This window comes from Chionomys nivalis, chromosome 14 (genome assembly GCF_950005125.1).
Source record: "Chionomys nivalis chromosome 14, mChiNiv1.1, whole genome shotgun sequence".
In the NCBI taxonomy this organism is placed as follows: domain Eukaryota; kingdom Metazoa; phylum Chordata; class Mammalia; order Rodentia; family Cricetidae; genus Chionomys; species Chionomys nivalis.
In genome coordinates, this window is record NC_080099.1 from 30,774,778 (window position 1) to 30,792,898 (window position 18,121).

Genomic DNA, 18,121 nt, shown 5'->3' on the forward strand with positions numbered 1-18,121 from the left:
CTGGAGCCAACCCCAGGCGAAGTGGCGCTGCGCCGGAGCCGTGCTGGCCCCAGGCGCCGGGAGGCGGGACAGTCTCGCCCCCCGCCCCCTGCCCCAGACCTCCAACCTCTCGGTGCGAGGGGCCCACGACTCACTGTCCTAGTCCAGCCCCGCCGTACCTGGGAACGGAGAACAGCGGCCGGTGCTAGCTTCCCTGCGTTCCGGAGGCCGGAGAGTGGGAGCCCCGGGCGAGCTACATGACCCTAAGGCGGAGAAGGTGGAGAGCCTTAGAGACCCGCAGCCTGGAACCCTCCCGGGATGCCAGCAAAAGACGTCAAAGCCCGCCGAGGCCCGCGGAGGGCGCAAGAGCAGCTCCGCTGAGCGCCGGAGCGCTGGAGGATGCCGGACCGAGCCGCCTCTGGCAGCAGCGCTCGGCAGCTTCGGAGCTTCGGCTCTGCTCTGGCAGCCCCCCGGCTGGACACGTGGGTTTTACGACAGCACCAAATACATGTCTGTGCGTTCCGTGTGAGTGTGTGCGTGTGTGTGTGAGTGTGTGTGTGTGTGTACGCGCGTGTATGGGGAGAAGGGATAGGAGAGAAGGGAGTTGGGGAAAAGGAGGGAGGGAGGACGGGAGGGAGAGAGGAGAAAGAGAGGAAGAGAAGAGGAAAGCAAAGAAGAGAGCTTAGCAGAGGACAAGAGGAGAGAGGAGGGGAGGGGAGGGAAGGGAAGAAGAAGGGAGGGGAAAAGAGAAGAAAGAAGAGGAGAGAGAAGAAAGAGAGAGCAGGCCAAGGGGGCGTAGGGGAGGGGAGCGGGAAGAAGGAAGTTCAAACTGGCTGGACCTGCAGACACCCGGTGCGTCTCCGCCTCTCCTGCACAGACACCTTTGTTGTTATACACACACACTATTTTTTTAATTTATTTTTTGACGTGCTGTCTCCGACTTGTTTGTTGTCTTTCTTCTGTCCGCACTGTGTCTTTTCTAAGAGCAGGCTCAATGTATAATGCCGAAAGCACTGGAAAATCACAAACCAGGCAGGCACCTCTGGGTCAGCTGGTGTCTGTTGTGGAAGCAGAGCACACCGTGGGGGAGGGGGGCGTAGACCTAGTCCCCTGAGCGAGTTTGCTTTTTAGCCGGGTTCAGATTTTCCTGGAATGCTGTTGGGTGCCAGAGTTGACTCGCCCGCCAAGCAATCCCTAACATAAATCCTCGGGAGAGAAAAGTTGATGGGCGAGGCGGGGCACGCTGTGCGCTGGCTGGCGTAAAATCCTCAGTCTGCAGCCCGAGTCGAGCAGGAGGGCTTGGAAGCCAGGGTCTCTAAAGGACAAGCCGGTCCTGACCAGGATTCCCTCCTGGCCTGGGTAGAGAGGAAGTTGCAAAGGAGCCTGCACCCAGAGCACAAGCACCCTCATTCCAGGCTTGCCTTCCTGGATTCTCTGCTTTTGCATCACGGCACCTGGAGCCTTACCAGTGTCTATTGAGTTACACCTATGCCTCAGCTGCTCCTGAAACCTGCCAGGGCCTGGGAAGTCAAATACGAGCCTCTTAATTGAATTCTAGCGTTAGTGGTACAGGAGGCAAGCGCAGCCACCCTACCGTGCCATCTCCCAGAGTTTTGAGCCGCAGCAGCTCCACCATGCGTGACCTGGGCTCCACCCATTAGGCACTCGCGACAAACTCTTGGCTTTCTGGCATTCATTGCGCTCAGTGGCAGAGGACAGGGACAAACTGTGTGAAACTGGCCAACTCCGGGGCTTTCTCCTGGCCAGGGTTCTGTCCACACCTTAAAGGAGGGGAGGGGAATGGCATTTATCTTTCCGCAAACAACCCAATTTATTTAACAGTCACTATTCCCAACAAGTAATCTCCATTCTTTCCTAATTTCTGCTCGTTTCGTTTTCTCTTCCCACCGCTCATTTTGTTCGAGCCTGGGAATCGCGCTGTTTAGACTTTGTCCGGGTCTCACGCAGAACGCCTCCCTCCTGGTTGGAGCCGAGTTGGACCGAAAATGTTTTGACTGGCGTCGTTATGACAAGGTCATCCGTCATCCCTGGATAGATTGATAGCACCCAAGTCTGAGGCAAGCACCACGAGGGAAAACGTACTGAGTTGTAAACCCCGAGGCTAACGGGGCAGTCTTCGAAGACTTCAGACAACTCCCCGGAGAAGAGGATGAAGTTCCAGGCCCCTTTCTATTAATCTGTGTCCAGAATTGCTGTGGCTGATGGGACCCCGGGAGACACAGCAAACTCCTTCTCACATCCCCCTAGTTCACCGCGGAGAGACCTGTCTCTGTGAGAAGCAGGGAGGTGGAAGTCTGGACAGGGACCAAAGCAGGCTCTCTCCTAGAGTTTGGTCCCCAGAAATGAAAGTGCCAAAGAATTACAACCCTCTTTCTTCCCTAGAAAATATCAAGAGGCCTCCTTCCACTCACACTGTGGCTAGAGACATGGGCAGGACGCCCCGCTCACGTTCATCCCAGGAAAATAAGCTGCGGTTAAAGATTGCTTAGGACATGGGAACATTTAGTGTATCTAGCAACCACGCCTACAAGGCTTTATTAACCCCCATATTGCATACAAACGGTGATCAGAAGGTTCTGAAAGGTGGGGTCACTAATGAAGGATGGAGGCCCATTTGTACCCTGCTCAGTGGGCAGCCAAGTGTGTTTCTCTTTTTTTTTTAATATTTATTTATTATGTATACAATATTCTGTCTGTGTGTAGTCCGGTCTCTGCTCATTACACTGAGCCTGGACTGGAGGAGGTGGGGTATCAGTGGAGAGGCCCGAGGTGTCGAGGGTCAGGAATTAGACAAGTAGGCAGATGAGGTGGGGAAAGGCCCTCTCTTCCATTATGCCTGCTGTAGAATACCTGACTTGTCATGTTTGAGGACAGCCCTGCACTCACCTCTGCCAGGCATTCCAGAGGTACTTGCTGCAAAAATTGACAGGAGATCAGGCCTAGGTATCAGAGGACATAGGGAACTTCCTTGAAGGAGGAAGGCACAGTTACTGCCCAGAGAGCTGGGAACAAATGAGAAGGTCTCCAGGGGAGTGTCTACAGTCTGAGCATCCCCAATGACTCCGTGGCAGGTCCAAGGCCCTGACTGTGGCCAAGGTCAGCTAGGTCCTTTGCAGGTTGGGTGCAGTAAAAACACCGGCAAAGTCGCTTTGTTACCCTGGCTGACCCCTGACCCTCATAGCCTTGGTCAGCCTAGAACATCTTGGGGTTTTTAGAAAGTAAGCCGACTGACCATAGGGGTGTGTGCTCCTCAGTTCTGTTGCCTTCTCTTGCTACTTACAAATTGGGGAAACAAATCACTCTGACCACTTAGGAAGCGATCAAACCTGCATAAAAATCCATTGCTCCCAAATCGATGGGTGAATATTTGCTGGGAATTTGTTCCAGAGGAATGAATAAGAAGTGAGAGTGTATTAGATGCAAAAGGGGGACACGGTAGTGTTTTTCTTCATTGATTAATGACCTCTAAAATAAAACAAGTAGGAAGAGGAGTTGGGATCGATAAATTAACTGCCCCAATTTATCATTTCTCCAGGATTTCCCCCCGAAAATTTTCCCTTAGGAAGCCCATTGTACCCTTAGCTGAGAAGGGGAAAATGGGTCCAGCGGCAAAGCAGGGAGCCAGTGGTTGAAAGGTATGAAAACAAGAAGGTGGTCTATCTATACAGGAGACTCCCCATCTGACTTCATTTGACGTACAATTTAAAAAGTTTGCCTTCCGTATTAATTACTTTTTTTCTTGGTGGGGGAGGGAAACAAATGGCCATCACCTTTGACAGGACTCCAATAAGAGATTCAACGGCTCTCCATTCTGCCCTGAGTGCTCCTGTTTCTAGGTTTAAGGTCACGGGTGGCTGAGTTAATAATTCATTAATATAGACATTTATTCAGAAGGTTTTTCTGAGATCTGCCCTCCCTACCTCCTCTTGGAGATTTATTTTCTGGAGAAGTGGATGGGGGAGGGGCTTCTGGTGAAAGAAGGCAATGGAGAAAAGAATGGGGCTCTGGGCATGCTGATGAGCCATCCTGATGGCTTGGTTCCTTCAGCTTGCCCCCCAATTCCTGACCAAAACTGTTTGAAAATGTGTCATCCTTAGGACAGGGATTCTGGCCTCTAGTGGCGCTTTCTCCCACCTCTACAGATGTCTGGGAAAACTCCTTCCCTCACGATTTAAGGTCTGAGTGAGGATGTCTCAGAAAGGACCCTGGAGTTAGAGCCAAGTGGCTCCTGAAAGCCCCCTTCACCTTTCCCAGAGGAGTTTTCAAACTTACCCTGAGCCGGGCGGTGGTGGCGCACGCCTTTAATCCCAGCACTCGGGAGGCAGAGGCAGGCGGATCTCTGGGAGTTCGAGGCCAGCCTGGTCTACAAGAGCTAGTTCCGGGACAGGCACCAAAGCTACAGAGAAACCCTGTCTCAAAAAACCAAAAAAAAAAAAAAATCAAACTTACCCTGACCTGGGATCTGGGAATTTCCTTTCTAAGAGCACAGGCAACTTCAGGTAGATACTTTGTCGCTCAGAAATGAGACTCTGGGGGTGATACAAAACAATGCCTAAAGCTCAGGTCCTCAAGGTTACATCTAAGGAGCTAGAGGCTAGGAGGAAAGGGCTCTGAAAACAGTCAGAGAGGCATGCTGTGGGAAGCAGTGATGGGAGGGTGGGGGAAAGGAGCAAACAGCAAACCTGAACAGAGAGTGAGACACCTGGTGACCAGGGCTAGGCTGCTCCTAGAAGGTGTCTTTTGGATGACAAAAGCAAGGGGAAACCTGTTTTGTCAACTGGATGAGGCACTTTCCCCCCGCCCCCCGCTGTGGCCCAGGCACTAAAGCAGTAGGCATGCTTTTGGGGTACCACTTCTACCTCTTCAGCTACTGGCCTCCCTGCCATCCCTCAGGGTACTGTGAGCTACTTGGATATCCTGCCAGATTACCCATTCAGGCTTCACGGTTGGAGTTGCCACTGTGCCTAGTGGCTTATAAACAGATACAATGTACTACTTCCGATCCTCTGGGTCTAATGTATTCAAAGAGAAAATGAAAGGATGTAACTAACGGGATATTCTGTCCTAAGCTTTGTTTGAAGCAGACACTGTCTTGAAACCTCCCTGCACTCTGTCCCTGCTCCCTCTTAGAGGTCAGGTGTCTGATGTGTGAGATGTTCCGGGATCAAGAAAGCAGTCTTCTGGCTGATTCCTTTGCATTGACACTTTTTTCATTCAGGGACAGAAGAGTGGCAACCACTGTGGAAAATGGGTGTGGGGTGGGTGAGGTGGAAGGCATTTTCAGCTCCTCAGGCAGAATCTGCTCTTTCCTCAGTGAGGCTGTGGGAGCCTAGGCATTCTCCCCTCCCACCTTCCCTCCTCTCCTCCTGTTTCCCCCATCCACTCCTAAGTCTCCTCTGTCTCCATTCATAAGGGGTAAGGCCTCCCATGGGAGTCAGCAAAGCCTGGCATATCAAGTTGAGGCAGGACCAAGCTCCTCCCTTTGCATCAAGGCTGGGCAAGGGAATAGGTTCCAAAGAGAGCTTTGGCATTCTGAAGACTTATGCACCATCCTCTTGAGAGGTACAAACAACTTAGATGTTCCCTCAGCTTTTCCCTACCCCATTCTGTACTATGAAGGCTCCTGACTTTACCAGGTTAAAGATGGCCTTTGGAGTCAGGAGGTCAAATTAGCCAATTTCTAAGCATTGTCCTTCATCCTCCGCCAGGACCATGGCAGACAGCACCTGTTCACTTGACTTGAAATGCAGCAGGACCTCTAGCTCCTTTCACCTTGCTCACCCAACAGCTGTCAGTCACACAATTCTTCTTAGACACCCTGGCCTGATATGGATTTGACCTGCTGACCTTGAGGTGAAAGGCTCCACAGTAGGTTACCAATTCCGGGGGCCTGTCCATTCTCCCGGGGAAACCTCTAAATACATCCTTTCCACCCACAGGAAAATCAGCTATTATAATTTGCTATGCTTTCCTGAATTAAAAAATTATCTATGAGAGTTGAGTCCTGTAAAGACTTAATGAACTACCATTGGGTTAAAAAACCAGATTTCCCCTCCCCGTTCTCCCTTTCTCTCTTTCAATCTTAAGATGACAAGGGAAATGTAAATAGAATAAACTCCTCCTTCAGATATTCAGGGATTCATCGCACTATCTTTAACCCACTATCCTTTCCTCAGGAATCAAGTCTTCAGTTTTTCCAAGAGCCCATAGAAATACACAACCCAACTAAAGTATCTATAACAGAAATAGATACTATCTCATGAGCACCTGTGGTGTAGGAGAAATGACTGACAGACACCTTTGGGGCAATGTTCTTCTAGCAAATGCTGCCTGGTTTTCAGAGAGTCTTTCATTGATAACCAGGTTGTAGTCTAAATCTGTGAAATCTTATACAAGTGGTTCTCAACCGGTGGGTCTTGATCCCTTTGGGAAGTTGAACGACCCATTTGCAGGGGTCACATTTTATCAAATATTGACATTATGGTTTATAACAGTAGCAAAATTCCAGTTACGAAGTAGCGACGAAAATAGTTTTGTGGTTGGGGTCACCACAACATGAGGAACTGTATTAAAGGGTTGCAGCATTAGGAGGGTGGAGGGCCACTGCATACTTAAATGTACAGCATATACTGTGAGTTCTAATCGGGGTGAGACAAGCATGTAACAGTGCATCTGGCAGAAATTAGGAACAGAGGCCACGTAGATGAGAGTGCCAATTCCTGGGGCATGATGGGTTCCCCTGCATGCCTGGCAACAGTCTTTGGGGGTCAGGATGGCTTCCACTCGGTTCCGTAAGTGAGCAGGTCCTGAGCTTCTCTCTAGACATCTTGTTCTCCTACAACAGTAGTGTTCAACCTTCCTAATGCTGTGACCTTTTAATACAACTCCTCATGTTGTGGTGACCCCCAACCATAAAAAACATGTTTGTTGCTACTTCATAACTGTGATTTTGCTACTGTTATGGATTGTAATATAAATATTTGATATTCAAGACATCTGACATTTGACCCCGGAAAGGGGTCATGACCCACAGGTTGAGAACCACTGCCTTAGTAGAGCTTACATTTATCTGTGGGTACTCTGGGAAATCTATCTGCCCCTCCTCACACATGCTCCTCCGTGGACACAGATGCTCACTTACCTCTGAGCTGGAGTGATACTAAGCATATCTTTAAGAACATTTCTAACGAGTCTCTAATTCTCTATGCGTGAGCCAAGTGCAGGTTAGTTTTGTCAACTTGACACAAACTACAGATATTTAGCACAAGGGAAACTCAAGTGAGGAGTTGCTTCTACCAGATTGGCCTGTGGTCATGTTGGTGGAGCATTTTCTTGATTAACAATCAATGTGGGAGGGCTTAGCTTGCTGTGGGCAAGACTACTTCTGGGTAGGTGATCCTGGGTTGCATACAAGCAATTTGAACAAGTCAAGGGGAGTAAGGCAGTAAGAGCACTCCTCTGATCTGTCTGCTTCAGTTCCTGCATCCAGGTTCCTGCCCTGACTTCCTTTAAGCATTTCCTAGAAAACCATAAGGTAAAATAAACCCTTTCCTCCCCAAGTTGCTTTTGGTCATGGTGTTTATCAAGATCATTTACAACAGAAAGCAAATCAGAACAAGCCTGTAGTGAAGAGCAAAGAAAGAAATACCTTCTCCTTTCTTGTGAAGAGAGGGAAAGCTTGTTTCAAAGCCTACATACAAATGCAAGGCGGGTTGTGGAAAAGTCAAGACTGAAACACTGGTGCCTCTGCTACCCAAGATTCCGTGCTGCAGAAGTGTTCAAGGCTCAGTTTTCATTGTAGAACGGGGTCCTGGAGCCAGCAAATGGCATAAGAGTTCAGAAGAGAAAGTCATCTCTCTGGTTTAGGATGATCAACAAAGTTTCAGAAATGACATGGGTCACACAGATTTCCTCCTGCAGGTGGGTAGAGTGGGAATGTCAGAGGGTATTCTAGGAGCAGGTAGCTGCCTGAGTAAGGAGCCAACAAGGAGATGCTGAAATCCTCTTTCTTTCTTTCCTTTTTTTTTTTTTTTTTTTTTGGACAAGGTTTCTCTGTGAAATAGTCCTGGCTGTCCTGGAACTCACTATGCAGACCCCAGGCTGGCCTCGAACTGCTACCACTGCTTGGTGAAATACTCCTTTATTCATGAGAACAATTAACTGTTTGACTACTTTCTCTAAGAGCCAGAACTGTTTCTCCTTGGTGGCCCTGGAGTTACATTTCATAAGCCTGGGAAGAGATGCTGTTCTTCCCAAACTTACGTGTTTCCAAATACATGTGTTCTGATCTAAAATATAGTCTGAGAATCAATGCACCACCAAGACTGTTAAAAAATAGTTGAGAGCTGAAGGATAAGATGTCAATGCAGTGGAGGCTGCACTACAGTATGCTTCTGTGTGCCTGGCAATGCCCCTGCCTGGCTCTGAGTGGCATAAGCCATGATTCTCTTACCCTTTATGAAATAATTAAATAAACAATTATTTATTCTTTAAATAAATAATTAAGTACACAAATAATCAGGCAAGCTGATATGTTCAAAGGACTGGCTATCTGGAGCCTTCTGAAGTAAAATCCATATAAGGAAATGTTTTAGAATCAGCAAAAACGTATCCCAGAGATCCAATTAGTCATGTTTCTCTTCTCCTTTTAAAAAAAAATTAAAAATAAAGAAAAAATTTCAAAAAATTACTTAAGCCGGGCAGTGGTGGCACACGCCTTTAATCCCAGCACTTGGGAGGCAGAGACAGGTGGATCTCTGTGAGTTCGAGGCCAGCCTAGTCTACAAGAGCTAGGTCCAGGACAGGAACCAAAAGCTACGGAGAAACCCTGTCTCGAAAAATCCAAAAAAAAAAAAAATATTTAAGATTCCTGAGATGCCACATTAAATATACAAATCTAAAATTCTGAAGCTAGGACTCGTGTACACAAAAGAACATGTGGTGTTTGTCTTTATGGGTCTGGGTTACCTCACTCATAATCATATTTTCAAGTTCCATCCATTTTCCTGTAAGTTTCATAATCTCCTTTACAGCTGAATAAAATTCTGTTGTGTAAATGTACCACCACATTTTCATTATCCGCTTTTCAGTGGAGAAGTATCTAGGCTGTTTCTTTCTTCACAATGGTTTGTAGCCATTGTGAACATAGCAGCTATGAACATGGCTGTACAAGAGCCTCTACACAAGAATCCAGTCCTCTAGGTGTATGCCCAGGAAAAGCAAGATGGGTCATAGGGTAGTTCTATTGCTTGCTGCTTGAGAATTCTCCACACTGACTGCACCGATTGGTACTGTCACCAACACTGAATGAGAGTCCCTCCTTCCCCACGTCCTTGCTTGCCTGTTTTTGGTCTTTCTTTTCTTTTTTTTTTTGTTTTTTGTTTTTTGTTTTTTTTTTGTTTTTCGAGACAGGGTTTCTCTGTGGCTTTGGAGCCTATCCTGGAACTAGCTCTTGTAGACCAGGCTGGCCTCGAACTCACAGAGATCCGCCTGCCTCTGCCTCCCGAGTGCTGGGATTAAAGGTGTGCGCCATCATTGCCCAGCTTGGTCTTTATTTCTTGATAACCACTGTAAGTAGTGTGAGATGGAAATCTCAAAGCAGAGTTAATTTGCATTTCCCCGATGGCTAGTGATGTCAAACATTTCTTAAATGTTTCTTTGCCATTTTTACTTCTTTAAAAATATTTTTACATCTTTCTTGGTTATGTATGTGTATGTTTATTTATTTATGGCGTGTGTACCACAGTGTGCATATGGAAGCCAAAGGATGGCTTCCAGGGGTCTGTTCTCTCGTGTTACCATGTGGGTCCCAGGGATTGAACCCAGATTTTCAGGTTTGATGCCAAGTGCCTTTGCTTGCTAAGCCATCTCACGGGCCCTATTTGCACTTCTTTTAGAAATTCTCTTGTCAGATCCACAGTCCAATTTTGGATTGGGTTGATTTCTGAATATTGAATTTGAGAGGCCAGGAAACTAGAAAGGGGTTATTGGACAGGAGGATGTCTTAGAGAGGGGGATAGGAGAGCACAGGTGCAGTGAAAACAGAGGAGAAATATGACAGGTTGAGAGGTTTAAGTGGGGAAGGGGGGATGAGAGGGCTGGAGGAAGAATTAATAAAAATGAAGAGCACATGACACAGCCATATAATAACCCAGTATATTATAAGCCAATATACTAACAAATACATTTTTAAATTAAAAATATAATTAAATTTAAAATAAGTTAAATTAAAAATATAAGCCGAATTAAAAATATAAGTTAAAAAAAGAGTTCAAAGGGAAATATTCTCCAGGACTTCTCCTAAAAACCATGGGATATTAAAGATAATCCTAGTGCTAGGAATGTGGAGTAGGGACTATCACAGAACATTACATATGTATATGAAACTGTGAAATAAAAAATACATTTAGAGCCAAGCAGTGATGGTGCATGACCTTAATCCCAGCACTCAGGAGGCAGAAGCAGGCAAATAGATCTCTGTGAGTTCAAGGCCAGTCTGGTCTGCAGAAAGAGTTCCAGGACAGGCTCCAAAGCTACAAAGAAACCATGTCTCGAAAAACCAATAAATAGATAAATAAATAAACAAGGAAAAGGCAAGGCCTAGAAAGGGCAAATAATATACAAATATAGGATCATTTCTACTTTGACAAGACTGCTATATTCTTTTCCTTGGCTTTAGTTTTGGCCTTTTGAGACAAGGTCTCCATGTGTTCCTAGCAGGCCTTTAACTTGCTATATAGATCAGACTGACCTCAAAGTTGTGATTCCCCTGCCTCTGCTTTCCAAACACTGAGATGATAGCTGAGCTTACCATGTCTGGCAGGATTGCCAGACTCTTCAGGAAAACTAAAAGTAAAATGTGGTTCATAATAACAAAATCCTGAATCCACTTTTAACAGTGATGGGCATGTGACAGGGGAACATCGATTGGGAAATTGACATTTTGACAATCCAGTGTTTAACAACTTGGCTTTGAAAATACTGCCCTGAGTGACCGCACTTTGAGGTTTTCCTTCTTCTCTGTCTTCACTGGCAAGCATTTTCAATGGAAGCATGTGTTAGATGGGTGTTTTACTTGGCAGCAGCCTAATCGTTTAAGTATAGATTTCAAAAATCAAATGTTTGCTTCATAAGCAAACATTTTTCAAACAGAAGCGTTTCTACCAATTGTTCCCTCAAAACAAATGTCTGTCTTGGAGCCAATATAGGAGACCGAACATCCTAGCAAGCTTCTCCTATAGGGCGGTCACCACCCTTCATCATTTTATATTGGTCACAGTCTCTTTCAGATCTCTGTGGGTTGCTTACAGGGCTGGTCTCTACAACTGATTTTGCAAGATGAATGCAAGCATTTTTCAATGGATGTGTTCCTGGAGAGAATTGAAACTACATACTATATTAAATTTTATCTCTATATCCGCAATGTTTTGTGATATAAATATTTGCAGTATTTATTTAGTTTTGTTTTCGGGTACACGATACTAAGAAGATTGGGAACTCCCAACTCAGGGATCTATATGGAAGCTGAGGAGGGAAGATTGGAAGAGCCAGAGGTGATGAGTGACTCCAAGGAGACAGTGCCTTCCAGACCCAGCAGGACTGACGCACTTGTGGACTCACAGAGACTGTGGCAGCAGACACGCAACCCGCCCTGCACAGGATCAAATCAGATGAAATCCCACCACTGAGGTGGAGAGCAGACACAAAGCGCCACCCTTAACCAAGAAGTTATTTGCAGCTGATATTTGCTAGGAAAGGTATTTTCTGCAGCAGACTGTCACTGGGTTTATCAGCCACACTCCAGGGCACGCTCCATGCCCAAGGGTAATTGACTAATACAAAATGGATTCCATGATTTTTATGCACTTTTTGTATTTTTGTCTGATTTGTTATTATTATTATTAATTCTGACTTGAGGTTTTTTTTGTTTTTTTTTTTTTTTTTTTTTTTTTGAGACAGGGTTTCTCTGTGTAACAGCCCTGACTGTCCTGTAGACCAGACTGGCCTTGAACTCACAGAGCTCGGCCTGCGTCTGCCCTCTAAGTGCTGGGATTAAAGGCATGCACCACCAGGTGTTTGTTTTGGTTTTTATTATTTGTTATTTCTTGTTTTTTATTAAGAGAGTAAAAACATGAAGGAGGGAGAGGAATATGATCAAAACATATCATATGAGTGAGAGCTGGGGCTGTCTCTGTGTTGCCTGCTTTGAGACCCATCCCTCCTACTGGATTGCCTCATCCAGCCTTAATAGAAGCAGACGTGCCTAGTTTCACTGCAGTTTGATACAGCATGACTGGCTGATATCCATGGGAGGCCCAACCTGGGTCTGAAAAGAAACAGTGAGGAGGAGTGGATGGGGTGGGCATCGCGGGGACCGGGAAGAGAGGAGGGAGGGGAAACTTTGATTGGAATATAAAATAAAAAATAAATAGATAACAAAACATACTATATGAAACAAATTGAATAAAAACTATCCTAAAAGAAGAATTGTGGATAAAGATGCTTGCCACCAAGCCTAACGACCTGAATTCAATCCCCAGAACTCTCATGGTGGAAGAGCAAGAACAGACGACCACAAATTGTCCTCTGACCACCACACATCCACAGTAGCATATGCATATCCATCCATACACTCAAAATACATAAAATTAAAAAAAAGGCTAGTCTAACTTCCCTGCATTACTGAGGCATCTTTTCAACTACATGTGACAGAAACTGAATTAATCTCATATCAGCTTGGTTAAAAGAAGACTTGATGGCTCACAAGTGAGAAACAGCTTCTGAGTTTGAGAACAGATAGATTCGGGGGATTAAACAATGCCACCATGCCTCAGTCTTTCTCCTCAGTTCTTGGTTCTGCCTCTTTTGTCTCAGGTAAACTCTTTCATCCTTTCTTCTTCTAGATTGCAATCCAGGGACACATGAGTTCTTTCTTAATCGGTCCCATAAAGTCCTAGAATCCGGTGTTGCTGGGGTAATATGGATCACACACCTACCCTTCCATTATCATGAAGGAAATAGAGTATGGTAACTGTTCAAACCAGGACCTCAGTTCCAACTAAAACCACAGACTTAGACGGAACAGAAAGTGTCTCAAAGAAAAGCCACGGCATGTAGAAGATGTGTGTGTGTGTGTGTGTGTGTGTGTATAGATATACAAGAAGAATGGGGGTAGATATTGAACCATAGAGAGCGAGTATTGGGTAGAGAGATGGTTCAGCTGTTAAGAGCACTTCTTGCTCTTTCAGAGGATCCAGGATCCAGTCTGACTTCGCAGAATGCAAATGGGTGGCTCACAACTACCTGTAACTCCACCTCCAGGGGATCTGATGCCCTCTTCTGGCCTCTATGGGTACGCACGCACGTGCACACACACACACACACACACACACACAGAATGCATACTCACACAGGCATACACACACAAGAATAAAAATCAATCCCTTTAAAAAGGTAAATATTTTCTCTATGCAGGCAATACATGCTAACAGAGACTTTTTTAAAAAAAATATAAAGAACATTGCCATCAACAAGCACCAGCTGGTCATACAGCATCTCCCTTCACTTTGGGAATGATGGATAGTAGTTCCTGGTCTTCCTTTGAAGCCACTAGGTTTCTTACAAGCAGAGCTTCAATCTGTCATTTTGGCTCCTCCAGCCAATCATCCTGGGATGCATAGCAGTACATAACTGACCTGAGAGCACCTCCTTTTCCTATTCACTTTCTAGAATAGATTTGGAAGTCATCAGTGAAATGTAAGGAGAGGTTCCTTGGTGGAGCTTTTCAGAGACAGTTTAAGCAATCTCTTAAATCTTTGCCCCTGTAGCCTGTCCTTAACCCCATCTTTTTCTCAAATGTGTTGATTGGAGGTTCACATGTCATCTTCAAAACTGAGAAATGAGGGTATAGGCTAAGGATGGAAGAACCACAATACAGGAGCCTGGGTCCCTTTCTAGAATCAATTAGCTGCAATACTAGACTGCACTTCCTGTCCTAAGACCTCTTGAGCAACACAATACCCCTTTCCCTCCAGCCAATCCCTAACCAACACACAAGCTCCCTATCCTTGCCCTCACTCATAATGATTTTTTTTTTTTTTTTTTGGTTTTTCGAGACAGGGTTTCTCTGTGGCTTTGGAGCCTGTCCTGGAACTAGCTCTGTAGACCAGGCTGGTCTCGAACTCACAGAGATTCACCTGCCTCTGCCTCCCAAGTGCTGGGATTAAAGGCGTGCGCCACCACCACCAGGCTCATAATGATTTTTTAATTAGGCACACTACTTGGCATGCTTGATGGCTCCCCACTTTAATTATTCTTGTTAACAGTAGCTAAGATCGTGGTGTCTGTTCTTCAGGCAGGCCTCTGGTCAACACAGGCACTATAGCTAGACGCCAAATACATAAAACTAAATTAGGCCAAGTGGGTCCATCTTGACTCCAATATGTAAACTAGATCCATCCAGAGGATAGCGCTGGTACCCTAGAAAGATGAGGTTCACCTCCCCAGTGCTTCAGAAGATTACGCTTGTAACATTCAGGGCTTAGGCTCTTTCTCATGCCAGTCATACAAAGCTAAAAACTGACTTATGCCCACAATTATCAAGCACTCGTAAGTAAACCCAAGCCTTTCCTGAAGCGAGGGTCTCCTCATGTGCCCTGCTCGAGCTCCCATCAAGCCTTCTGACTTTAACTACGCTTTTATAAACACTTCTTCCAATGAAAGAAGGGAAACTAAGAGCTCCATCCCCTCGAGTGGAGCATGCTGATAAAGTTACTACATTCCTATCGCCTTTCCAAGCCTTCCTTCCTCATGGTCTCATCGTTCTCACTCAGATTTTGCCAGTGCAAGCCAGAAGCTTCGGTCCATTTTCTCCTTAATGGGAAACACCAGCTCTTGCCTGTGGGCTGGCAGAGCATCTCTCACATAGTAACTGCTGAGCCCCATCGAGTGCCATCTTGAGGATCGGAAACCTAAGTCTCAAACATTACGTGATCCAATCCACATAGAGACAAGAACCGGCAACTCACGTGGCCCCAGAAAACGATCGAATAATCTTCTAAATCAATCCAGTTCATTTTTAATTAGATCTAAATTTGAAGAGCACTCATGACTTCTATATGGAATATGGAGTTGGGGGCTCATGTAACATCAGCTCTAGGCAAAAACCAGGTCAACCTTTGGTGACTCACTCTCTTACTTTCTAGATCTCTGAGTCAAAGGTCAATAAACGCACATACCTGAAGGAAACCGCTGCACAGCTGAATGCTGTGGAACCGGGTGGAGTGGGGATGAGGTAGGTCAGGAAAGACAGAGAGCTGATGAGGAGTGAAAGGAGAGAGGACAAAAAGAAAGGCAAATTCTCCTCATTCCCTTAGAAGAAACTCAATAGCAGGAGTTAGGAACCTTCCTTTGCTTGCTATTTTCGTGGCCTCCTGTATGAGGGTAAGTTATGAGTAACTAGTGTCAGATGGTTGAATCACATGAGCCCAGTATGCTTCCCTCAGCCAAATTAATCAGGAATGGGAGCCTGACTCAACACCGCCACCTATACATGAAGAGGCAACCTAGTTCATTTATCTTTGACTAGAGACTAACTATAAGAGAGGGGCCAGCTTATCAGTCATATCTTTTCTCCTGGGGAGTACAATTTTATGATAGAGCCTTTGGGTCTATACAAGCAGGTGTGAGGGAAGGAGCAGCAGGAAGCCAGGTCACTTCATAGCAACTCCATAGAAAAGAAGTCAGAAGACATCAGCAGTTGGGATAATTAGACGGCCATTCTCCACTCGGTCTTCCTTATCTTATTATCTTTTCTTTTCTTCCTATCTTCCTTTCTTCCTACTTTCCTCTCCTTCCTTTCCTCTCTATGCCCCTCTCTTTCTTATTGTTTGAGACAGGATCTGACAATGTGGCTCTCAACGACCTGGAACTCACTATGTATACCAAACTGGATCCAATTCATGAAGATCCTTTGTCTGCTGGAGTTAAAGGCACGTGACACCATGCCCATTCCCACTCCTTGTTTTTTAAGAGTTCAGACTTGTGGGAAATAATAGAATCTATATTTATATAGCTTCTTACAAGGTTTACAAGAATCTTTGTTTATACTTATTTTGTGTGTGTGTGTGTGTGTGCTCTTGCCACAGTATAAGTGTGGAGGTCAAAGGATGACTTGACAACCTGCAGGAACCACCCTCCTCTTCCCCTATGTAGGTTGGAGCATTGCTAGGCTTGATAAGTATCTTTATTGGCTGAGCCATCTCAAAGGCCCAAGTTTCTCCAAGATTTTTAAGAGAATATTAAAACAATTTCTTTGTAGCCAAAGAATCCTAAGTAAGACAGTAGTTTTATTTATTTATTTACCCTAAGTACAAATAAATACATAGCAATACATAATTGTTCCTTACCAGGGGTATTTGGAAGGCACAGAAGTCATTTGCGGACCCATGAGTTTGGCTGAGTATTCAATAGTTCATCTAACATTTTCTTGTGTTTATTTCAGCCAGAGATGAAAACATAGCATGATTCAGAGTTCCCTCAAGGAACAGAACTGATAGAATGAATACATATATATGGTAAAGGGAGATCTATTAGAGTGGCTCACAGGCTGTGGTCCAGCCAGTCCAAAATAGCTGTCTCTCAAGGAAAAAGCCAAGAAGCCGGTAATTGTCCAATCCATGAGGATGGATGTCTCACCTGGTTTTCAGTCTACACTGGAATCCTGAAGAAATATATTCTAATACCAGCTAAGTAATGAACGTCTCAGGATAGAGACCTTACCAGCAAGAGCAAGGCAAGCAGGCAAAAATAAAGGCTTCCTTCTGTCTTCCTTTATATGAGCTACACCAGAATGTATGGTCCAGATTTAGGGTTAACTCTTCCCACCTCAAAAGATCCCATCAAGAAAATATCTCACAGGCTCGCTCAGCTTGAGTTGTAGTAGATTGCAGATAAAGTCAAGCTGTCAATCAAGATTAGTCATTACACAGAAGCTGAAATTTGCCATCTAATTCTTCATTTTCACTTCCTAGAAATGAAAACTAATACATTAGATAATGCTCCAAGTATACAGCTACCATTAGAATTAAATTGATGATGGACAAAATAAGAGAGATTTGAGAAGGAAAAAAAATCAGTCTTTCTTCAGCCTAAACATGAAGTTAGGAGGGAGTTCTATAAACAATTTCCCCCAAGGAACTAGATTTTGGCATGTTAAAAAAGGTTCCTGCTCAAAAGTTGTAATAGACCAGGATCTATCATTTCGAAGTTGCGAGTGTTGAAAGCTGGCGTTGTTACATTTTTTAAAAATCTATTGCATGTATAAAGCATGTGTGCATGCCACAGCATGTGTGTGGAAGTTAGAAGACAACATGCAGAAGTTGGTTCTTTCTGTTTAATGTGTGGGTCCCAGGAGCAGAACTGAGCTGTCAGGCTTGGCAGCAGGCATCATCCACCAGCCCTTCTCACTGGCCTGGCATGCTGGTTTAAATGATCCATATTTTGTCCTAGAGTTGGGTTATGAATTATCCACAATGTCTTTTCACAGTTCTCTGTGAATTTTTGCATTTGCAAAATTGAATTTGCACGTTCGTGGAACTTGAGATCCGTTAGACTATTTTCTTTCTATAAAAAGCAGCGCAGTTTTACAAGGCAGGAGGGCAGTGTGCAGCTCCTGCCTGGAATCCGAGCTGTAATGTCATCTGGCGTGCGCCAGCCATCTCCTTCCCATGTTTACGAGGTGCTTTTCCACCGAGTGTGGACCCGGGATGGAGAAGCTTTAAATCACCTCTAACTTGAGGCTCACACTCTCTTTGCTTTGGGGATCTCAGAACAGCAACAGCAGTTAGACGGAGGAATGGTCCACGTGCTAACACGTCAGCACAGGCAGCGGGAGAAGCAGCCTGGGCAACAGCAGGAACAAAGGTGTCATGTCACGTGGCGTTTAGAGAGAACAGTGCAGCATTCTAAAGGGGATGCATGGATCCAGTTAGCAGAGCAGGGGATGCTGGTCTTTTTCTCACTTAGCGTTTCCTCCTTCAACAAACACAGGATTGAACAGTCTCTGTGCCTGACACTCTGCAAGCTGCAGGAAGCAGGCAAGGAGTGATACTTGCTTGTCAGG

General features: G+C 45.3%; 1 protein-coding gene across 1 annotated transcript in view; it reads right to left on the reverse strand.

Moving 5' to 3' along the window:
• Prdm6 (PR/SET domain 6) overlaps positions 1-407 on the reverse strand; it is a 102,782-nt gene extending 102,375 nt beyond the window's left edge. The window contains exon 1 of the mRNA XM_057789010.1: positions 159-407. The gene's annotated coding sequence lies outside the window, so the exon portion shown is untranslated. The remainder of the gene's footprint in view (positions 1-158) is intronic.
• Positions 408-18,121: the final 17,714 nt, after the last annotated feature.